This window comes from Podarcis gaigeae, assembly GCF_964106915.1.
Source record: "Podarcis gaigeae genome assembly, chromosome: 10".
Taxonomy (NCBI): domain Eukaryota; kingdom Metazoa; phylum Chordata; class Lepidosauria; order Squamata; family Lacertidae; genus Podarcis; species Podarcis gaigeae.
Genome location: NC_139686.1, coordinates 35,188,776 through 35,213,688, shown reverse-complemented (window position 1 = coordinate 35,213,688; position 24,913 = coordinate 35,188,776). Strand labels below are relative to the sequence as shown.

The 24,913-nt window shown below is 40.5% G+C and overlaps 2 long non-coding RNA genes across 5 annotated transcripts in view; one reads left to right on the top strand and one right to left on the bottom strand.

The window, feature by feature from the left end:
* Positions 1-11,588: 11,588 nt before the first annotated feature.
* Positions 11,589-23,194, bottom strand: LOC310825415. Of its 2 annotated transcripts, none has more exons than XR_014555294.1 (4): positions 23,010-23,194; positions 17,581-17,646; positions 14,804-14,927; positions 11,589-11,794 (listed from the first exon to the last, which is right to left on the bottom strand). It is a non-coding gene; the product is annotated as an uncharacterized lncRNA (long non-coding RNA). The 2 variants fall into 2 exon arrangements; XR_014555295.1 differs by lacking the exon at positions 11,589-11,794 and adding an exon at positions 12,248-12,358.
* Positions 13,437-24,913, top strand: part of LOC310825398 — a 69,009-nt gene continuing 57,532 nt past the window's right edge. For 2 of the 3 annotated variants that reach the window (XR_014555271.1, XR_014555272.1), the window contains exons 1-4: positions 13,437-13,562; positions 14,630-14,719; positions 16,871-16,936; positions 21,834-22,014. This is a non-coding gene — a long non-coding RNA (uncharacterized lncRNA). The remainder of the gene's footprint in view (positions 13,563-14,629; positions 14,720-16,870; positions 16,937-21,833; positions 22,015-24,913) is intronic. The other variant, XR_014555270.1, reaches the window with a different exon arrangement.

Here is a 24,913-nt window from a genome sequence, read left to right as displayed (position 1 = left end):
AAGGCACTTGCTGTTCCTGTTCTTATTTGACTATGAAAACAGATGAACTGCAAATCTTGTGATATGTTACAATATTTATCCAACAGAGGAATCTACTACCATGAATATTAATTATAACAGATGACATAGCAGGCCAAAAATTACTTATTTTTGTTGCTGTTAAGCTTTATTTCATAAAGCTGTTGCAAGAAAATGCCTGTGTTTCAAATGCTTGTGGTAAATTAATCAAAGGCCAGAGTATGTGATGCGTTGCGTAGACAACTAAGCCTCAGCCACCTATAATATATGCTACAAAAGAGGAATAAGAATGGTCTGTCATATAAGGGAATTTCATGAAGGTCACTGAGCTGGAAGTCCATGAAGCCTGCCTTAATTACACCTAATGATTTTTCAGGTTCTAAGGCTGGCTTACAAAGTGGTTTCCTGTTACTGATTTTGATTCAGTCTTTTAAAAATTTGAGAGTTTAGGGATTTCCATTGTTTTGTGAAGCATAATAGTCAACAGCTGTGACTGAAGTAATTTTCTGAAACTTTGGCAGAATGATTGGGGTGTGTGTGTGTGTGTGTAGGAGATTCTGTGGTGGAGCCAATGCTATTTTTCTAGAAAAAGAGGTGCCAGAACTCATCATGAACATCTTCCTTGTTCTCTTATAATAGCAATGGCACCCACCTAAGAGGTGCTGGAACTGAGTTCTGGCAAATTCTGGCTGAAAAAAAGCCCTGAGTGGAGCTACCACTATTTCCTAAGTCCTGCTGACCTGCTGTGGAAAGTGGGAGAGACTTTTCTTTCTTTCTTTCTTTCTTTCTTTCTTTCTTTCTTTCTTTCTTTCTTTCTTTCTTTCTTTCTTTCTTCCTTCCTTCCTTCCTTCCTTCCTTCCTTCCTTCCTTCCTTCCTTCCTTGGAGTGGAGTAGGATAGATTTGACATCTAATAATGCCCCAGCTGGACTTGGTGAAGCTGAAGTATTGCACCCAGTGAGCAATCACGAGGGAACATTATCTACAGACCCCCCTTTTTACAAAGTTTCCCCCCAACCCAGTCAGGTTAAAACTCTGGTCAAAACCACTAGGTTGTCTGGTTATTTGAAGGATTTCTATGTCTTACTGACAAGGACCTCTTTCCTTAAGCCCAGGTCTTATTAAGGAAGTGAGAAGCACTGGATTTGCTTTCCCAAAGGACCCTTGTAAAAGTATCATCAGCACACAAGGGGGTGTTAATAACTGCACAGTCTAGCACAGAGGGAAGAGTTTAGGGAGACATTCTATAGAAATTATTTTAAAAACAATGAAGCCAAATACCCATATGTTTAAAGATACTTTGCGTGGGAAAAGGGAGAACACTGTTGAACTCTGTCAGAATACAAAGGTTCATCACTAACTCTGAGTAAACTTTTGAAATAACAGTTTAGACAATATAATATTTTTAGCTTACTGTAAAAGAAGAAGCTCTACAATGTTATAAACCGAGTGGCTGAAAATTATTTGACTCTTCAAATACAAGGGTATAAAAATATAAGCATCAAAAAAGTTGAAGAGTCTCAAATACTTTAGATAAACATCTGTGCTGCATTTTCTGTGAATGTCTCTAATTACCTACCATTTTATTAGAGTCCACAGACTTGTTATGGCCCATTGGTTTGCTGATGCAAAATGTAAGAGATTTGCATAACTGATGAAGCAGCTTAATTTTAAAAAGATTAAGCGTCTGCAGGTATTTTGTCTGATATAGATGTCTGGAGTTCATTACGTTATTTTGATAACCTACCAAGTGCAGTCTTCATGGAAAAAGGTAACTCAAATGAGCTTGGATATGAAGATTACTACATGGATTTAAAACTAATGAAAGAATGTAAACAGTTTTTGGCAGTGCTGAAAATCTGTTGATCTAAATTCACAGAGACTGGTATGAGTGTTCGATTTACAAATTTGGAAATAAATAAGTTAATTATAAATTGTAGTGTTTCCAGGGTGTGCATCAGGGATTTGGATTTTTTAATTAACATATTTATTTAGCATCAGGAAATGAAGGTAAACAGCATGTTAAAATTGCAGATAATAAATCTGGAGGTGAAGTGAGAATAAGGTAGGGAGTTACAGTGTTTGGAAGGAAAGGGAGCATTTCAAATCAATTATGCAGATTGCTTAGCTGTTGATAAATTCAAGAAAATACTCATTTTAAATAGAATTTCTTCATTATGGATATATCCAGGCTGGTGTCAGGATGCCCACCAGTACCTTCTATGCAGTGGCGTGCGATGAAATTTTTCGTAGGGCAACAGTTAGGGCCAGAGGTGCCAGTTTATGAGGCCGATTGGAGAGGGAAATGGATAGGGCATGGTTGTCTCATCATATCCTTGCACAGAATTAGGGCAACTGATGACTGATGCAATTATATGAGGAGGGGACGACCAAGTGGCAGTTGACCTTACCAGTTGGGTCTTCCTAGTTTAGTGGAAGAGGGCATACTGCCTCTCCCTCTCCCTCTGCTTTCAACAAGCAAGTCAATACCCTCAAGGTTTTTATTTCTTCCTTCCCCCCATATTTTTATCCTGCATTTCTTTTCCAACAGTTATTTATTACTGGGCTTCATATTTCTTCACAAAATGTCCCTTGATAATAGAGGCTGTTCATGTCAGCTCACAACCCCCCCCCCCAAATATTTATAGCAACTGGTTTACAGCAGTTTAATTTCAGAAATGTCCATTTCCATCCCCAGATGTCTAATGACCTAGTCAATCCTTACACCGGTTTGAGCCTTCACCTCCTTCTCTGCTCTCGTTCTCTGTTAAAGGCGACATTAACACCACGCTGCTCTGCTGTCTGCTTGACTGCTCCCTGAGTGTGGAACAATCTTTCATAGTGCCATAATGCCACCACAGAGAACGTCCTCTCTCTTGCCATGGAGAGCAAACATTCAATATGCTGCCAGTACACAGAGCAGGTGTGGTGTATTCTAGACTAAGCATGTCACCTGGGGGTGAGGGGAGATCGTTCCTGGCAGAGGTAATAATGCCTGGGGGTGCACATCCCTGCATGTACAAGAAACTCAAGTGGATGGAGAGAATACCCTCAGAGGTGATGTGCTGCAATGAGGGGGGGGGGAGCCCCTGGAATGTTCAGCTCTTGCTACAGGTGAGCTTTGAAGTTCACGTTTTGAATATTACAGCAAAAACAGGGAATTTGTAATTCACTCCAGTGCTTTCCTTGTCGTCTGGCACCTTTCTGTCTGAATAGCAGATTGCTTGTTTAAAAGAGATGGAAGCTGCATGTGCAGATATGAATATACATGGCCAGAAAGCTCCCAAGAATTAAAATAAATAACCCCCGTATTCAGGTTGTTGTTCTGGAACTTTCAGAGAACAGAGAAACATCCAGAATTTTTGAAAACTTTGCAAGGACTTTATTGTAGATAATGAATCGGATCGGGTGGGAGGGAAAGAGGGAGGAATTTCTCTCAAACTTCATAAATATATTATGATTGCACACCTCAGCATAAACCAGTGCAGAATACTTTGTATATGTGTATTAAAACTAATAATCAAATAAAAGTCAGTATTGTACAAAAGCATTCTCTACTTATGCTTCTGAAGACACTAAAACTATTGAAAATATTAAAAACTCAGCTGTCTCTTCAATTTTATATGCAATAGGTTATATTTAATATGTGCAGCTTTGTATTGCTAAGATTGTAAGAACTGCAGAAGATTTGTGTGAAATTGCTTTTACCTTTGGAATCAAATGAATAATGAAGCATTTCTATTATCATACCTTGTATTCTGCTTATAATTCTACTGTTACGGTTTGAAGAATGTTACATTTTGGAGACAGACAGTTAAGTTGTGTATCCACAGTAGTGACCAGGGAAGGAATGACTGCTGGGAGAAGAGCATAGAGAAGAAACACTATGGTGCACGTGTAGCAGCAAAACTGGATGCCATCATCTGCCCCACCTGCAATAAAATCTGTTACTCCCGTATCGACCTCTACAGCAATAGCAGCCACTGTAACTTTCCAATAGTTTGACTTTACCCCTGAAGGCACACTCTTCCATTGTCTCCTGAGACAGACAGATGCCAACAACAACAGTCTGCAGGAATGTCTTTTGACTGATCTAAATTATAATCTTGAAATTTGTAATTTGTTATGAATGCATATTATACTATTACGCACAGCTTGCATTCTGCAAGCTTAGATATGTTGTTGCCTGATGCCAAGAACTGCTTCTCCACTTCAAGATTATTCCTTTATTTATTACACTTATCTCCCACTTTTTTCTCCAGAGAACACAAGGTGGTGCTTATGCTTCTCACCCTTTCCTTTTAATCCTCAAAACAACCTTGTGAGGAAGGTTAGGCTAAGAAATAGTGAGTGGCTTCTCCATGGGGAATGCAGAAGGCACGAGTCAGACTAGTCTGTTCTCATATGCTAAACCATTGTCTGAACACAGCCACTATATAGTGCTTACAGTCAGATATTTAATACACAACATGTTACAGTAATTCTACCTCTTGATGTATTTTGCTTTGGCAGCCATGTATGGGGGGATTTGGATGTGGACATGGCATATTGGTGTTATGGCACCAGTGTCTCAAGAAGGAACTTCCTGGATCATTTTGAAGTCCGTTTTAGGCCTTCTCTGTTTGTCTATATAGCACTCAACAATCAGAGCTGAAGCTGGAAACACTGGCTAAAAACACAAAAGGGTGGGAATGGGCTCATGCTTCATAATTTCATAGCTTTCTTCATCACTTTCATTCTGTACATGGTACCATCTTCCTTTTTTATTGTTATTGGAGTCTGCATCCTCCTCTCATTGGTCCTGGTCTTGTGGAGATATACTCCTATACCCCTCTCCTGGTGGCTCTGTTTGGATACCTTTAAGTTTACTGTGGAAGTCAGTACAGTCATACCTTGGGTTGCGATAGCTGCGGGTTGCACGTTTTCAGGTTACGGATGCGCCAAACCCGGAAGTACTGCGCAGACGTGACGTTGCAGGTGTGAACGCTGTGGGTTGCGAACGTGCCTCCCACACAGATCACATTCGCAACCAGAGGTTTCACTGTATTGTAATTGCAAACAACAGAAGGGAAGAGTTCATCACATTTATGTTAAATATAAAGCAACTTTAAACTGTTTTGTTGGCAATTATGCTCAAGAGAGAAATGCAGGCATCTTGCTTCTTCTTTTTGCTTGAACAATCTTGAGAGGGTGCCTTTGTACATAGAAAACAGCAAATTCAAGAGCCAGAAATGATTTTGCTGGAAGTGAGAGGTTGATGAAGAGTGGCAGGACAGTGGAAGTAAGATAATACTTGCTTAATTAGGATGCGAAACAAAGATCTAATTAAAAAGAGTATCACTGAAGATCTCTGCATAGTAAAAGTATCTAGCACTCTATGTTCTGTTTTCCTATTTATGTTTCTATAAAAATAGATACTTGTGCCACAGAGGAAAATTCTAAAGGTTATCTGTATAAGCCTCTCATCAAATTATCTCTACACTGCATCAAAGAGTGCAATGATGATGGTTGTTTATGCAAAATAGAACTTCGTAGGGAGGGGAAAACAAACCATCCAACTTGGAAAATGCTCACTCTTCAGATAAGGTCAAGAACAGCAATACTTTCCTCCTCCAATATAATTTACAGAGTATTTCCTGAGCATGAATGTTGAGGAGAACTTGTCTTCTCCTCTTCCTACTCCCCCTGCTCTCTCAAATATTGGTATGTAAAACCAACCAACAAAAATCTCAGCATAGGTAGCTCAGCATGTCATCAGCAAAGAGTAAGCCAGGCTAGACTTTTGGAAACCGACTGTTGTGCCAGACAGTTGATTCCAAACTACAGCTTCTGATCCCGATCCTGGATGTCCCATTTTGGCTCCTGTGGTCTGGCCACACAGTCAGTTGTCTCGCGCCAGAGCGCAGGATAAAAAAACAGAATGAAATCTTACATTGCCCCTGCATGTCACCACTCTTCTTCCTACTTTCTGTGTGGTCCCAGCAGGGGAGGAGGCAGAGGCTTCCCCCTTGTTGAGGCTCCCCCCTGGGCCAGCATGGTGTTTACCAAGGCTGTGGAGGGGGAGGAGGAAGCTGCAGATAAAGGTAGGAGGGGGGGAGGCAGTAGCGAGCAGGCAAGGGTGGGAGGGGGGTGCCTCGATTTATTCTCCCAAAATGTTGGGAGGTATGCAGTGACTTTAGGTTAAAGTCGTTATGTTTTTCATTCCATGCTTATTAACCAAGTTGTGGCCCATTTTAGTTCCAGTAATGTTCTCCCTCTATTCCCACAAGCAGGACATCAGCTCCATTGTTTACAAACTCTGCAGTGCCTTAAGAACACAGTATGGATGTATGTATATATGTATGTATGTATGTATGTATGTATGTATGCATGTATGTATGTAATGCAGATTTCAGGGATCGCATGAAGAAAGTATAGAACCCACTAGGGGACACAATGTTTTGCATGTGAAAAGTCTCCATTTCAGTCATCTCCACTTCAAAGTATCTCAGGCTTTCAGAGGGATTTGGGACTAGGGAAACAAAACCCTGAGAGCCCAAAGAGCTACAGCCAATTAGGGTGGACACTATAGGATGAGCAGGTTGTACCACTGACTTATATCTGCACAAATATACAGAGAATGTCATGCAAATAGTGTGCGTAAATGTACACCATTGCTCTCTTATTTATGCTACGGTCCCAAAGCATGTTAACAATTGAGCAGCTTTAGTTTTTGGGGTTGAGAAAATGTTCTGAAGGCACACGATACAGCAAGCGGTCTCCTGGGTGGCAGACAACTCAGGAATCCCTTGCAAGCTGTTTGGAAGTCTTTGGAGGATGAGCAGTGTATAAGGGTATAAATAAATAATAACTTCTGAATGGGGAACATTACTACGAGCTTTTCCATCCTCCTCCTGTGGGAAATACCCCCCCCCAATGCACATTCATGTGCTCAGATTGATATTTCAGCATGCCCTGGAAAATGCTATCTTTCTATTGTTTTTGCATAATGTAGGTAACTATGCATTTCATCACAAGGGGCTGCATTCAGAAGAAGGGATAATGAAAGCGGGGAAACAACAACCTCTGGTGCTACATTATAGTGATATTTTGCTGTTCCAAATAAGGAGGTAACTTAAACTTCAGACTTGGTTTGTCTACACTGGTGCCATGAACTGGCAGGACACTGAAGAGGAGGAAGAAGATCCTGGTGAGGCCATGATTGGTACACACTGGGACCAGGGATGGAGGAAGGGGGTTGGGGCAGGCTGCCCTGGATGTCACCACTGAGGGGGGTGACAAAATGCCAGGCGGCACTCACTGCGGGGCCTGCAGCGTGCCTGAGCCATGTGTCTACTGGGAGTGACATGGTGACTTGGGTGCCTGCTGGCTCTGCGCTGCCCCAAACAGTCTGCCTGCTGCCTCCCCCTCAGCCGTAGGGCAGTTGAGTGGGAGGATGCAGGCGGACTTCTCGGAGGCTCTGCAGAGCATTCTGCCCCGGCATGCCCTGCTCCGTAAGTGGCTGACCCTGCCCCTGGGTGCTGGGCATGCACTACCCCAGGTGCCCGATCGGCTTGCTCTGCCACTGACTGGGACAAGCTGAAAATGGGGAAGAGGAAGTTGGGGGCTTAGGAGGTATTCAGTGGATTTCAGAGGACGTTGAAGGGGCAACTGATAGTTCATGGGGGCCAGAGGAAGTCGAAACATCCCCTGAACTGGAGGTGACCCCTTCTTGGCAAACATGATGGGCTCTAAGGTGTGGTAAGTATGCTTTAAGGGACTGAGGCAGGCGAGAGAAGACAGCACAGCTGATGAGGTGAAGATTATGGGATTTGTTAGGTCTAGGAAGAGGTTTGCGATCACTCAGGTTGTTCAATCTCAGGGCAGGTGACAATCACAGGCTTTGGTAAGTGGAGAGACACAGCTACTCAGCTGGAGCAAGCTCAGGTGCCTCCAATAAGATTGGGAGGAACAAAAAGAGAAGCAAGGCATAGACTCTGCCTGCTCAGTTTTTGCCATTGATAGACCACAGCTTGACTGTTTTGGGAGCTACACTGGATTGCGATTTTGGGACTGACCCAAAGAAGATTCCAACCCTGGATCTTCTTCAGAGATGGGAACCTGGCCTTACGGTTTGACTTTGAATCTTTCTCCTAGTATTGGACCTGAATGTGCATTTGATCACTGGAATGTCCGACTCCTCTCTAGCATTGTCCTTGGGACTGTTGTCATTAGCACCTTCTGCTTAGACTATGCGGCTTGCTGTGTGCACCATCTGACTACTCCCTTCCACTACAAGGTGCCCCTTTTATTTATCCTGCAGCTTTGATCTCTCAACCTCTAGTGGATGTTCAAGCTCATTTGATGGGGTCAAATCAAGCTTTCCTTTTTAGCAAACGAAAAGTGACCCCTGACCATTAGGTCCAGTCGTGGCCGATTCTGGGGTTGTGGCGCTCATCTCGCTTTACTGGCCGAGGGAGCCAGCGTACAGCTTCTGGGTCATGTGGACAGCATGACTAAGCCGCTTCTCACGAACCAGAGCAGCGCACGGAAACACCGTTTACCTTCCCGCTGGAGCGATACCTATTTATCTACTTGCACTTTGACGTGCTTTCAAACTGCAAGGTTGGCAGGATCAGGGACCGAGCAACGGGAGCTCACCCGGGGATTCGAACTGCCGACCTTCTGATCAGCAAGTCCTAGGCTCTGTGGTTTAACCCACAGCGCCACCCGCGTCCTTTTTAGTAATGGTTTGCAATTTGCAATTTACATTCTGCATTGCTGCCACTCCAGTAATTTTGAAGGAACATTGAAAATTTGTAAACCAAAGAAGCATATATAACACTAATCCCCAAGCAGGATTCAGATTTAACTCAAGTTAAAAACTATAGGCCAATTTCGCTATTGAACAATGACTATAAAATATTTGCTAACATTTTGGCAAACAGAATGAAAAAGACATTAAAGGAATTGATTCATAAGGACCAAACAGGATTCCTGCCAGGGAGGCAGATGGAAGACAATATAATAAATATAATAAATATAATAGAATATCTGACTAATAAGAAAGATAAGCAAGCGATGTTGATATTTGTTGATGTGGAAAAGGCATTTGATAATATTTCTTGGGAATTTATGTTAAAGAATCTGGAATTTATGGAGATGGGTCGTTCATTTGTGAATGGTGTAAAGGCAATATATTCTGAACAAAGAGCAAAATTAATTGTTAATAATGTACTGACAGATGATATTGCTATAACCAAGGGTACAAGACAAGGGTGTCCCTTATCACCATTGTTATTCATATCGGTCCTGGAAGTCCTGTTGAGAGCATTAAGAAGTAATGATTTGATAAAAGGTGTGACAGTTGGTTGTAAGGAATATAAGGTGAAAGCCTTTACTGATGATTTGGTTATAACAATAGAAGACCCTATCAAAAGTGTTAGCCAAGTGTCAGAAGAGATAGAGCAATTTGGACAAGTTGCCGGATTCAAATTAAATAAGAGTAAAACAAAAATAATGGTTAATATGGACCAAGAGATAATAGAAAGAATTCAGCAACAAACAGATATGGAAGTGGTTAAGAAAGTTAAATATCTTGGGATTATATTAACTCCCAAGTGTATTGATCTTTTTCAAAATAATTATGTACCAGTTTGGAACAAGATTAGGAAGGACCTGGAAGTGTGGGGAAGAATGAAGTTGTCATTTTGGGGAAGAATTGCAACGGTAAAAATGAATGTGCTACCAAAAATGTTGTTTTTATTTCAATCAATACCAATAATTAAAGGTGTTATGATATTTAAAGAATGGCAAAGAGTATTATCAAGATATGTCTGGCAGGGCAAGAAGCCTAGAATAAAATTTAAGATTTTAACGGATGCCAAAGATAGAGGAGGCTTTGCCCTGCCAGACCTAAAGCTATATTTTGAGGCTGCATGTCTTTGCTGGGTGAAAGAATGGATAAAGTTGGAAAATGCAGAACTTTTGGATTTAGAAGGATATGATAATAGATTTGGTTGGCACGCATATTTATGGTATGAGAAAAAAAGAGTGCATAAAGGTTTTGAAAATCACATTTTCCGAGGTCCGCTGATTGAAGTATGGAATAGGTACAAAAAATTATTAGAGTTTAAATCTCCATTCTGGCTGTCGCCATTGGAGGTAATGAGTGTTAAGAAGATCAATATGACGGGAAGTTGGATTACATATGAGAATTTAATTATAAAAGAAGGAAATAAATGGAAATTGAAGCCATACGATGAAGTTAAAGAATATGTGTTTGATTGGTTACACTACTTCCAACTGAATGCTATGTTTAAAAAAGAGATGCTGGAAAGAGGTTTTCAAGATGAAAAATCTAGATTTCAAAAAGAAATTGTGAATAATGATGTTAAAATTTTATCAAAAATGTATAAATTATTTCTGGAGTGGCATACTAAGGATGAAGAGGTTAAAGTTGTAATGATTCAGTGGGCCAAAGACTTTGGTTATAATATTCAATTTGATGATTGGATAAGATTGTGGAAAGAAGGAATGAAATTTACTGCATGTACTACAATAAAAGAAAATGTTATGAAAATGTTATATAGATGGTATGTTACACCAGTAAAATTTGGAAAGATGTACAAAGTGAGTAATAAATGTTGGAAATGTCAGGAGAAAGAAGGAACATTCTATCACATGTGGTGGGAATGTAAAAAAATGAAAGGTTTCTGGGAAATGATTTATAATGAGTTGAAAAATATACCTTTGTTAAAAAACCAGAAACTTTTCTGTTAGGAATACTAAGAACTGACATAAAAAAGAAGGATGAGAAGTTGTTTTTATATGCAGTAACAGTGGCAAGAATTTTGGTGGCACAAAAATGGAAACAGGAAGAAATCCCGACGAAAGAAGAATGGAGAATGAAGTTGATGGAATACGCAGAATTAGACAAGCTAACGGGGAGAATTCGGAATCGGTGAGACCAGAGATTTACCGAGGACTGGAATAAATTTACAGAGTATATTAAGAATATATGTGAAGTTCAATTAACGTTTGTAGGTTTTCAAGAAGCTCTGTGATAATAAAAGAAAGAAATAATGTTTTATAATAATTGTTAAGATTAATTTGGTTAAAAAAACCAAAAAACAATATAGATGCAAGAAAACTGTGAAAACATGAAAATTTCCAGATAGACTGAAGGCAGTCTGAAAGTGGATAGATTAGAATTGGATGTATAATTCAAATGGAATGTTTTTCTTTTATTGTTAAATTTGGAAATTTTATAAATATATATATTTTTTTAAAGGAAATTGGTAAACCAACACTTCCCAGGCTGCAGAAGGCCGCTTAAATATGTCACTAACCATTTGTAAACGTCACTGTGGGTGTATCCTTTCATAAGCCCACACAGACGATTGAGTGATCACTGTCCCCCACCCCCTTAGTATAAGAAAATGTGTTTTTTTTTGGCAATGATTATTTTCTTCTAAAAGTGAATTACAGTAAGTTGAACAGATGTTTCACTAACTGTGTATGGAACTCATCTGAAAAAGTGTATGAACCAGTATTTTTATTGTTTTAATAAAGCAATCATTATACCCACCGGTAAGGTTTGAAACTGGATTCTTAATAAGGGCATGTTCAACAGGCAAGGAGTAGATGGCATCACATGGTGCATTATGTTAGCATAATGAAAAATGTATCACTTAACATTGTTTGCATTATTCAGAGTTATACACATACAAGTGTCTGCTATAATCCCTTGCCAATATGTTGTCTTGGTAACCGGTTACCTGAACACCAGCTCAGCAGCTACAAGGAAACAAGTGTGGATAGTTATTGGTCACATTTAGTACAGAAATGGAAAACAAGCAATCTAACAAAAGATTAATATTTAATACACTTGCATATTCACTAACTTTGGTGTGCAAGTTTTGGTTGTATAAAGTAGAGCAGACTCTGCAATATGCAATACTTCCTTTCTATAAAAACATAGTCTGATCTGTAGCCAAGAGTTCCTTAAATGTATGATGAAAATTTTCTGGTAATGTGCATTTTAAAACCACCTTATGGTAAATTAGCAAGAAAGCAGATTTCCCCCCAGTCCTTAGTAAGAATTGTGCAGCAGTTGCATTAATTTCTGTCCTTAATTAGTAACTGAATTCTGAGCCAGCAACTAGACTGGGTAAAGGAAGAGAACTTGCTAGAGACTAAAAAGCTTCTCTACTGGTTTTGAATTGACTTAACTTGCTGCTAAATATTTACCTCATGGCAGACAAATGGCCGCAAGTCACTATTAGCCAAGGCAAAACTTTCCCACATTAATAAAGCTGACATTATTTGAAATCTTCTTCAAGGAGATTTCAGAACTGACTGCTGAGGAAAAGAAATATTTCATTAGTGCATTTAAAAGCAAACTTTGGGAAAGACTGAGGAGAGAAGCTTAACAGTTTGCTCAGGATATGTGACCTTGGATTGTGTGTGCATGGGACCCAGTGCCAGACCTTGCAAACATGGTCAAGGAGAGTATTTCCTGTGGTTCTGAGTAAGGTGCTAAAGATTAATGTGTCACTGAAGGAGAAGTGAAAACACACCAACTAAAAACACTATTTCGGACACAGCACGTGCACATCTTGAGGCCAAGACCTTTTGACATGTAGTTTCGTGCTGATTGTTGCTAAGCAAATAGCCTGCAGGGGGCAAACTGGGCCAGAACCATGGTGCAGGGGAAGGGGGGGCATTAACACTTTGCCCCCACTGCAATCCTTACACTTGCTAGTCACAATGGGATGCAAGCTTCAATTCGTAGCAAGTTACGTGATGGCATCCTACATGACAATTTGGTATGCAAGCTACCCTAAGGAAGAACAAACATGACCTCCCTCATTGGTTGTAAACATAACACAGGACTGAGTATTGACCCTTTAGCGTTAGTAGAGAGAAACCAGTGATTGGCAATACTGTATTTCCATCAGGACTGGAGAAAGGCTCTATATACAGCGTTGAAAGCCATTGCAAGGCAGCAAGGTGGTGGCATAGTATACACACATACTGTGCAGTGTTATTGGGATTAGTCCCAGGCACCCTAATGCCTACAAAATGATCTAGAGAGGATGGGGGGGGGGGAGGCAGATGAGTTTTGAGAAGCTGGTTATGTCATTCCCAATAGGTCTGCCCAGTGCTTTTTTTTTCTTTTCTAAAAAAATGTTTAGGGCTACTCTCATTTTCCTACTCATATTGAAATACTACCCCTCAATGAGGCCAAACTTAGATTCACAATTTTTTAAGGGATATGAGTACCCCTGTGTCCCCCCAGAAAAAAGCACTGGATCTGCCCCACTAACATTGCAGAAGAAGCTGCTGCTGTTGTCATCATCAGGATACAGCCTCTCCCTGTGTCACAATGAGTGCAACATGTGTGAAGGCTCCCCTATGTAATACAGAAGGCAAGTGAAGAGGGAAGGATGGGGGTGAGCAAAAGTTAAGGATGGGGGTTTGAGAGAGGACATTGTCAGTAAACAGCACAGAGGGGAGCCATTTGTGGAATTTTCCACTGCAGAGAGAGAGGTTTTAAAAGGAGGTGAGTTTGCTAGAAAGAGTATTGAAGGGTGCTCAAGGTAAATGGAAAACACAGGATAGTGGCAAAAGGGAATACTGGGATCCAAATACGCAATAGGTTTGTGAAAAATTTGAAAGGGAGGAAAGAGAAGAAATACAGTAGTTCAGAGAAAGCGAGACCACTGCAGATGACTTCAGAGAAGCAACAACAGAAAAGGAAGGCTGACAACAGAAAATGAAGGCTGGTGAGCGATTAAGCAATCAAAGAAGGTTTTAGCAGCGAATAAAGGTGGGAAAAGGGGGAGATGCCCCAGTTTGTTGGGGGAAGAAAAGAGTCAGGATGACATACTGGAGAGGCATTGACCACAAGAAATGGTGTGTGTGTGTGGCTGCAGCTTGTGGGCGTATTGAAAGGAAAGATGAGACCTGTGCCTTTGCCATTCTCAGGCTGAGACAGAACATCCTAATGGGAATGCAAAAGAAAGAGGGCGATGAAGGTGAAAGAGCAAGAGAAGTTATTAACATAAAGGTGACAGTGTGAAGAGAGGAGCACATATGAGCACCACCAGGGTGAATGCAGAATGGGAAACGCAGAGAGAGAGAGAGAAATAATGGGACTGTGCAGGACCATGATGCAATTCAGACAGATGAAGAGGAAGCGATGCTAAAATAGAAAAGGAATGGTGGCTTCTTGCCCTCTGCTTTCAATCATGCTCAGACACCCTCCTTCCCATTGTGGGACGGGGCAAAATGCCTCTGGGGTCTCACCTGCAGCATCCTTTGCAATGCACTCAGCCACCCTGTAAGCAAAGTCAAGTCACACACGATGTGCATTATATTGCCAAGAAGTAGAGAACTGCATGTAGAAAACTTTCCAGAAAACATCTGCCTATTTTAGAGATGGGAACATAACACTTAAACTTCAGAGATGTAATTATATATATCACCTACATATTAAAAAGCCTGAAAGACTCCCTTACTGAATTCCAGGTGTGAGTTACAAGCAACAGTGAGATGCGATTAACTTTATGTCCCACTTGTAAACTTCACAGATGTATTTTAATTGATCTATGTTTCTATCTTGCTCAGTCTTCAAGGAACTCAGGGCAGTGTTCAAGGTTTTCCCTATGACTGCTTCAACTTCCTCAAACCAGTCTTAGGAAGTAGGTTAGACTGCAAGTGAGTGAGTAGCTTATAGTCACCACCAAGCTCTACTGCCTTCCCTGCCACCACAGTCACTCCCCACACTGCCAGGAAGCTTACCAAGTGTTGGGTAGTGAGGCTTTTAGTCAAAAGGACTTTAGGACATTTGTTGTTGTTGTTCCTTGCCTTTTCTCCTGACAGGGACTCAGGGTGGCTTACAGATAAAATAGAAATAGTTAAAAATCTAGAAAAAGAAACCATAATTTAAAAAGGTGTTTAGGTGGCTGGTTGACCCATTCTTTATTAGCTATAAATTTGGTATAGATAAGAATTAAGTTGAAATAATAAAATATTTTTTCTTTCTCTTTAGAAGTTCCAAAATGTTCAGGATTTTATGGACTCTAGGCTGGTTATAAACAACCTCTGCCTCTAATTGGATGTAGGCTTGTTTCTGTTCCTCAGATGCTGTGCTTAAAGTTATAGCAATACAGCCTGAAATGAGGTTTCAGATTTCTGTATGTGATTTTCTTTTTTTAAAAAAGAGAATACTTCAAACAATGTTTGCAAATTGCTTGCTTAAAAAGCTGAAACATGCTCCAGGTCAACTGCTAGAGCAATTTCCCTTGTATTTTTTTGCCTCATGTATTTTGCCTAATTTCCCCTAGCTAATGAGGTTATGTGAGATTCCATCCTTCCCTGTATTTTCATTCTGGATCCAGAGCCTTGTGAGTGCTTGGATGTGCTAAATACATATGCACAAAGACCTCTGGGGTTTTTAATTGACATTTTGGAGTCTGAAACTGAAACAAGGAGAAATTAATTTTCTATGGAAATCTGTCTTCCTGGCTAGGAAACAGATTTCTTAGTGAAATTAATCCTGCAGGTTATGCAGATCCCTGTCATGGCCAACCATACAGCCATTATAGCGCATACTTATGTTTGGGCTGAAGTGGGTAGCTGAAAGATGAAATGTTTCAACAACTTACTGGAGTGGTGCTCCCAATTTACCATTGCTAAACTTCTTTCTCCCCGCCCCCCAACAAAGGGTATTTTCTGTGGGGGGGGGGGGTTGGACCATCACTTCAAGCAACAGTGAAAACAACTGTATTAGCCTCCTGGTCATGATTTAGCACCCCCACATTGCCCTGAACTTAGCATTGTTCAGGGACATTGCAAGGAGCAATGTCATGGAAGCAGTGTTTCTTAAGATGAAAATGTGATGCTCCCTTGTTGTTTCTGCTGCTGGTTGCTGCATGTTGTTTCAGTAATCTGGTTATATTTATTGTATTGGATTGTGGTGTGTGTTTTTTAAGTATGTTATCATATTTGCTATTGTTTTGTTATAGTGTTAGGAAATTGTTTTTTACAGTGTTTGAAATGCATCCCTGTTCCTTTGTTGCAAACCACTGGGAACATGATTTTGTGTGTGTGGAAAACAGACTTCCAGATAAATGAACGAATGAGTGGGAAAATGGCGACCCCCAAAAAGAAAAAGCAGGGGAAATTATTTTTATGGGGGGCAGGGAGTTGAGGGGAAACGAATCTCAAAGAAATTATCAGAAAAAGGACCTCTGAGTAATGTTGTCTCAGCTCATAGGATAAGTATTCAGATCACAGGGTGCGATTCCTCCTCATGGGCCTGAGCCTTTGGCACCTCTTGTTTTGGGGAAATAAGCACTAACCTTGAGGCGGCTGGGGGGGGGCAGCATCATCACAAAATGTTGATGCTGATGGATGCCTTATTTATGTGCACTGTTGTCTTATGTAAATCTAGCTACAGCCCTTAATGGTGTGGTGCCGCTTTGATTTACACTGTGAAAGGGAGTGTGTGGGAGTATGGCAGTGTTAAAAACTTTCTGGTAACAAACAGCAGGTTGCCTTATGTTACCAGCATTAGCATTTGAGTTCACTGCGGCTGAACTCAATTTGTATCAGTGGAGATTTATATCAAGCAGTGGGAAGGCAGGTCATATCCCACTGCCGTCTGGCAGAATTAGCATCAAGAATCTAGACCATTACAGCAACAAATAAAAGGTAGTTAGAGGAATAAGTCATGTTCTATCAATTCCTTGTAATGGTCATTCTAATGCTATGGTGTCTCCTAGACCTATTACTTTAGTTTTCAGAGAAAAATCAATCTCTCCAGATTATTTCATTATAACTTTCTTTTCTTTTTTCTTTAAATAGTTTGGATCATGAAACTTCTTCACCGCTTATAGAAAAATGCCTTTAGGTTTAATTATCATGATGGAAGTACATCTTTATACTTTTTTATACATCAGTAATAGTTAGTGTTCAATATTTCTTTTCTATATTGGGCGGCTTATCAGCTAAGCATTTTTTTCAAATATGTGTTTATGATCCAGACTATATTTTATATGTATTCATTACATTTGTAGCCTATCTTTCATCCTAATGCACATAGGTTTGTACCTCCCCAAAGCCTCATTTAAGCTCAAAACTTTCAAGATTCCCATATGGACTCCTTATTTACCAGTTATAGATGTGAATAAAGAATGATGTTTAACACTGCAATCCTATACATGTCTCTCAAAACGAAGCCCTACTGAGTTCGATCGGAGTACTTAAAAATTACTTCAGGTGTTCTTCAGACTACAATATCTACTCAACAAAGTAAATAAATAGACCAGCAAAGCCACATAGGTTTCCAGGAATAATATACTATAGACTTAGAAAAGAAAATGGCATACCACCACTTTTCACTTACCGCTTCCAATTAAAAACACTCAAAACTATAATTAATGACCTACAGTTCATCCGGGACAATTTCCCTTTCACATACTGTGCATAGACCCAGATGTGACTCTGTCTCTATGTCTACTCTAGTAACACGATTGCAGAACCTAATAATGTTATCCATAACATTGACCACTCACTTGTATTCCATTCCTTCCTCTGCCAGCGATGTCCTTTGTCATTCTACATAGCACAAACTAGCCAGTCTGTATGCAAAAGAGTAAACAGAAACAAGTCTAGTATCAAAAATGGCAATACCCCCAAACTGGTGGGTGAATATTTCAGCCTCTTGGGATGCTCTGCAACTGACCTTAAGTTGGCCATACTGGAACAGAGGAACTTTCAAAGGAGATTACCATGTGAAACTGCTGAATTAAAATGCATCAAGAGATTCAGTGTTATCTCTTGTGGATTGACATATGTTAATTGGCTTACCAATGACAGAATGTCTGTGCTAATTCTGCATTACAAAGATGTCTGCAAATGTGACATAAAGGCTGGCAATGTGACCAGAGGAGGAATGACCACTGGGAGGAGCACAGAGAGAAGAAACGCTATGGCGCATCTTTGTAGTACCACAACTACTGGGCACCTTCATCTGCCCCAACTGCAACAAAACATGTCTCTCCCATATTGGTCTCTACAGCCAATATGGTCTGTTTTATTAGCAACAACTGGCTTGTGTGTGTGTGTGTTAACTAGTCACTGCTAATAATGTAATATCACTGTCTATACTTTTCCACAGGGACGCAGGTGGCACTTTGGTCTAAACCACTGAGCCTCTTGGGTTTGCCGATCAGAAGGTCGGCGGTTCAAATCCCTGCGACGGGATGAGCTCCCATTGCTTGGTCCCTGCTCCTGCCAACCTAGCAGTTCAAAAGCATGTCAGAGTGCAAGTAGATAAATAGGTACCGCTCCAGTGGGAAGGTAAATGGCATTTCTGTGCGCTGCTCTGGTTTCGCCAGAAGCGGCTTAGTCATGTTGGCCACATGACCCGGAAAAACTGTGGACAAAAGCCGGCTCCCTCGGCCTGTAACGTGAGATGAGCACCACAACCCCAGAGTTGTCTGTGACTGGACGTAACTGTGAGGGGTCCTTAACCTTTTTAAAAAAACTAAAAAACACAAAACAAAAAACCCAAAAACTTTCCTTCTGACTTCACTGTTTACAATCCCCCACCACATACAACTGCAACTTTGGATAATGGCTCATACATCTGGTGAAGTATACTGAAGTCCTCAAAACCTTATTTCACAATAAATTGTTTAGTCTTCAAGATGCTACAATACCATTTTTTTTCTGCAGTAGACTAACACAATTACAGTACTCTTATGGAGACTGTAATTCAGAAGTAAGTATTCAGTTAGACTTACTCCTAAAGAAAATGTGTATAGTACTTCACGTTTAGTCTAGTTGGAGTTTATCACACGCTATCTTGAATTTAACATTACAGGGAGATTATATGAAGGGCAGAATATACATTTTGTGGAGGGAATCCTAGTAATTATTTTCCCTCAACCACTTATGCAACTTAGAAAGAAGCTGGATAAAATTCTAATTATGAAATTTGGAAACCTTTTTACTTGGCTGTGGGGGAGGATTCAAAAGAAAAGTATAAATATGCATGATATTTAGTGTCCATTAACATCATCCTACACCTGTCTAATTTACTGTAGCAATTATTATAGGTAAACTGAAAAAACCTGACCTATTGATTCTTACACCTTTTAGCATCCAGAAATAAATGAATAACATTTGAAAATGTTGAAATGTCTTCGTTTTTTACTGGGTTGCTGGGCAGTTTCAACAGTGGCTACATCTGGAAGACAGTGCTGTATTTCTCAAAAATATCTGTTTTCTATTTTTTCTGTTTTAAGATGCACATTACCAAGTTGCTTATATTGATTTGCTGGTCAGATTTAGGAAACCAGCTAATCTTGTTTCATAAGAAATTTGAAATGGGCATGCTGTCACAAGACATCTAAATCAGCAATTCACCGGTGATAGTGACCACTGCTATATGCTTGTGAGCTATCAGAATCATAGATTTTATAGACACACTGGACAATATACAAATGAGGCTGTAGTTTTTGTTCACTTTGCCTAAGACAATTTGCTCATCATGTCCTAAGGTTTGTCTGGCTTGGTTTTGATACTGTTTACCCTGCAGGTCTTACAACATAGAATCATTGGATTAAAGTTGGAAGGGGCTCTGGTGGTCCAACGCCACTCCAATGCCCTGCTCAATCCAGTAGTTTTACAGGTACAGCATCTCGTCTCTTAGATAAAAGATATACTGCTTTCGACAAAATGTCCACAGATGTGCTCTGAAGGCACCATCCAATATTGAAACTTCAGCTTCAGGGCCGGCAATCCCAGAGGAGCCACAGAAGCAACTCTAGTCCACATTGCTTAAAATTTTGGGGTCTAATAGACCCAATTTGAGTGGTATGACTCAAATTGATTAATTATTTTTTTTGGTATATATTTCAACAACCCCCAAGTTTGACAGTTAGTAGTACAGATGCTGTAAAGGTGTGGTGATCTGTCATGGAACAACCCCATTGAAGAAGATAACAGTGGTTACCCAGATCTCATTGCTGGTTGCGAAGGGGCCTTCATAAGAGTTCAAGATTCAGGGCCCCAAAAATGTAGGCTTGCCACTGCTCGGCCCAACTGGGCATCAGCCGTCCTCTCATACCATTCCCATTCTGTGACACTTCTAGGGATCATCACCAGCTTCACTCTTCCCTTGCTGTTCTTCAGCAGTACATCCACCCAAGGTGGTAGTGGGCAAAAGCAGCCTTATCCACTGGAGTAGAAATTCTGCACCTTTCTAAAAAGGCTTTCTTAGAAAAATGCCCTGGTAGCACACATTCACATGCACACATATGAATTTTGGAAGTATTTTCTCCTCCCCCTCTGGGTTATACATAGGATGACAGGTCCTTGTGCTACGCATCTTACAATCTAAAATTCAACACAAGGCAGAAGACTAAGATTAAAGTGCCATAATTAATTATAACACAGAAACTTGTACCCCCTAAAGAAAAGCCCTATACAAAAATATTATTCTGCCCTGCACATCCTCTTTAACCACCCCACCCCTCTTGCCACTTTATTTGTGATTTTTCTGCCTTCTAATGTATTACATAATGAGTACCAACTGCAATGCTGAGGCAAGAAGTTTCAATACAATGTCACACTTTGTTAATTAAACAGCAAAGAGAAAATATAATTAGGTATGTTCTCTTACTTGGCTAATTAAGAATGATCCAGAATGCGAAATAATGATTTTAAACAACTGATGAATAGGGAGGAAAGTAATTTAGTTCAAATGGCAAAGCATGTGTCAGCCTTTGAACATAAAGTGAGGTATTCAAGACAGGCTGACTTGCTTCTGTCTGCTTTGACATTTCTCATCTTGACTGTGCAAGGTTTCTTCAGCTTTTATTTCTTAAATAACAATGGATATAGAAGCAGTGATACTTGAAGTGGAAAGCTCCATGGAGAATCTCTAGCGTATTTTAATTGCGCTTGTTTTAATATCTCAGTTAATAGTGGAACAGAACGACTGTGGCGTAGTGTTCCAATTTACCCGGAATGTTCTGGATTTAGAGAAGTCATCCCGGTTTCTGAATTGATCCCGGAATGTCAGGCTTTTCCTTAGGACATCCCTATTTTCATCAGAGAAACATTGGAGGGTATGGTAGGATGTCCCTATTTTCACTGGAGGGTATGGAGTTATCCGACCTCGAAGCCGTTTGACAGCAATCCTGTATACGGAAGTTTTTTTAAAAAATGTTTAATGTTTTATGTTTTTACATATGTTGGCAGCTGCCCAGATAGGCTGGGGCAACCCAGTAAGATTGTGGGGTATAAATAGTTAAATTATCATTATGGAATGGGACGTCCCTATTTTCATCAGAGAAATGTTGGAGGGTATAGGCATGCCATTCAGACATGGGCTCATGGTTTAGCGCTCCCCACATTAACCATGATCTAAAACTAAAGCTTGTTCTATGGCTTACAGCTTGTGGTTTGTCACAGAGGGCTAAATCATGAGCTGGAATTTGGATGACATGTTAAGCCAAACCATGACTTAGTGCAGCAGAAAGACTGGAGAGGAACAAAGTGGTCATAGTTTCCTCTCCTAGAATGTGTACGGCCGTGTGTCTGCACTATGCCATGGTTTGGCTTAAGTATAATGTGCAAAACAGGTCAATGTCTTTTTCCTGAGATATTAAACATACCGAACTCATTTGTCAAACATAGTCAAGAAGTGGCACCATTATGCACTGAAAAGGTTTCAGCTGAAAGGAAATAATCAACAGATATCTTCTAATTTCTCGTTGGCTCTGATTTGGTGTATATCGATCAATTACCTTTGCAGATGTAGCCTAATTATTCAAAGTCACACAGGCCTTCCCGGATGTTAAGACTGATTTTCTTTACTGACAAAATGTCTAAAGATCACCAGGAGGTGCAACAACAACAAAAAATCTATTGTTCTACTGTGTTCCAATCCTGTTAAATCAACTTGCTGTTCGTGATAAATTAAGCCTGCACTGCAGGTCAGTGAATTTCTATTAACTGCTTATTCATGGGAGAAAGTAAACTAGCACCATCAAGAACTTTGCACATCAACCAAGGCAAGCTGTCACTCTGTTTAACTTTTACAATAAATGCCCCTCAGACTCTCACATGTGAAGTAAGAAACACTATTTGGCATTTAAACTTTAGTTGCCAGCACACATTAAAGCAAATAATCAACGTGGATTGATTACACCTTCTGACATCAAAAGGTCAGAAATTGCTATGGTGCGTGCTTGTCTTAAAGTGATATATACTTAGTTGATTTATAAACCAATTGCTTTAAAGAATAATTTCCCCAGTTGTTTAATTTATATAATGAGCAGCCGCCTAAGATAAGAAGGAAGCAGCATTACAAATTGAAGCTACTCTTTTTACTCATTTTTTCTTCCTGCTAAATTCTTAACTGCTTCTGCTGTTACATATAAAATAAAAAATGTAAGAATTATGAAACTTATATAGAAACCCAAAATAATCCTGTTATTCATTCCAATTGGCAATGTTTTATGTTTTCTCTCATGTGTGGGGAATGGAAATAATTTAGAAGGTGATACAGCCATGCCTGTAACAGTGCCAGAAGCTAGGCAATAATCCGATATATGTCAATTTAAGTAAGTCGTAGAGAATTCAAAGGGACTTACTTCTAGGTTAGTGGATAAAGGTTTGCTACCTGGAAATATCTTACTACTGATAGCTGCTTCTCAAATGGAACATTACAAAAGGAAGCCTGAGATTCTATGAAAATTAAAATGTAGATCCTTCTTTATTGATTTTTTTGATCGTTATTTGACTACACCTTTCAAGTTCTATAAAGTATATAAATAACCATACCCAATCTCGCATTCACCCCTTGCTCCTGTTTATGGATAAACTTGGAGTCAGGCCAAGCCAAGTTATATATTTTTAACAGTGTGGCTTGAACCTGAATTTGGGATGAAGACAGATGTTCTAAGTCTGCAACACTATGTACATTTACCTGGGTATAAACTACCAGAAACAGTGAGGCTCTGGGCAGCAGTGTCCATTGAGGTGGTTCTCTGGTGGCCACCATTTGCCACCAGTGCCTATTCCAAGACCATCAAGAGGAGAAGGGCAAGCCCACACTTTCTAGCAACCAATGGCAACAGAGTAAGCAGGGATTGACTCAGTCATCACATTGCAACATGTGGTTGCTGACTGGATGCAAGTTCCTAGCATGAGCATGGGCTGTTAGCTAATCAGCTAGCCAGTAACCAGCCACCAGTCATAAGTCCGCCCTCATCAGTCATCTTCCCCTCTACCTCCCAACAGTTCTGATATGGGCATGTTCCTTCCCTGCACCCTTGATTACAATACTGTGGTAATAGTGGTTCCAATCCAAGAAGCAGCTCACCAGTGACAGAGGTTGCCAAGGTGATGGTGTGTGTGTGTGTGTGTGACAGGAAAATGTATTTGGCAGCAGTGGCGTAGCTAGCCGCTTGGGTGCCAGGGGCGGCGCACGCACGTGGCACATGGGGGGCACAGAGAGTTAGGGCAGGGCGCACCGTGCAAAGCCTCTCCACTGCCTCCCCCTCAGCTGTAGGGCAGCTGAGGGAGAGGCGGTGAGCAGACACAAGCCCCCCGCTGCCGTTTCAGGCAGTGCAGAGCCTGTAGGCGACCAAGCCACCATGTCACTCCCAGGAGAGATGTGTGGCTTGGGCACGCTGCAGGCCCTGCGGTGTGGCACCCAGTGCCAGCCAGGTTTTGTTGCACTTGTTGACTGAACTAAAAAGTTTTATGAGCCCATTTTTTTTTAAAAAAACCAATTTCATATTTTTGCCATTTTGACATTCCCTCATTGATGACACCTGGGGCGGTTGATACCCACCATACCCACCCTTCCTACACCACTGTTTGGCAGGAGCCTTGGGTCTCTAGCAAGTTGTGCCAGGAACAAGAGAGGAGAACCATTTTTGGCAGGCTGGGAGAGATGCCTTGGACTCCAGTGCAGCATTGCTCTGTGGAACAAGCCCTTCTTGAGAAGACCATGCTGTGAGATCTGTACCCCCTCCATCTAATTTCAGGTGTAAATATATGAATAAATCATATTACTTAAAGCTACAACAGCCTCCACCAAGTCTTGATTCTCGAAAGACCACAAAGCCTGGGTGAGTGCCTGGAAGTCGCCCCCCTCCCCATATATTGCCACAGCTCAGAAGAGAGTGGGAGTAGCACCCAACCTTTGTAAGATTCTGTAAAAACTGGCATGATGCAGTCTGTGTATAGTCTGGAAGGAGGAAAGATGGATCATTGGTAATCCCTACAGGAGGACAGATAATGTCTTCAGTGATTTGAAAAACTGCACTGTGTTGCTGGAAGTTGTTCCATATAGAGAAGGACAAACAAGGTTATTCCGTTTTAACAAATGAACTTGTTTAGAGCTAAACAGTCAGGCAAACCTCATTTGCTAGCTAAGACATTTTGAGCCGCAGGCTGAAAACATAAGCGAGTTCCAAGGTACTTTTCCTCTGAGAGTAAACCTAAATGCATGCCTTTTGGTAATACGTACAACACATTTCCACTTACTCACCAGAGTAGCATCTTCCTGAAATGCATAAAAGTTCCTGTCAGTAGATCTTTGTAAGATAAGAGAAAATACTGTCCACAACAGCCAACATGATAATTATTTTGAATACACTATATGTAACTTGAGCTGCTTGTAGGAAATAAAAATGTATTCCCTAGTAGTAGGTGCAGTGTAGCTTTGTGGAAATCAGAATTGTATACCTTCTCTAAATGCAGAATGGTTGAAGTCCATTGATTTCCATAGGAAAACATGGAGCAAATGAGTAATGAAATAAAAATGACATGTATAGGTTTGACTGTTGTTGAAATACAGCCATTATCCAAAACTATGCTTAG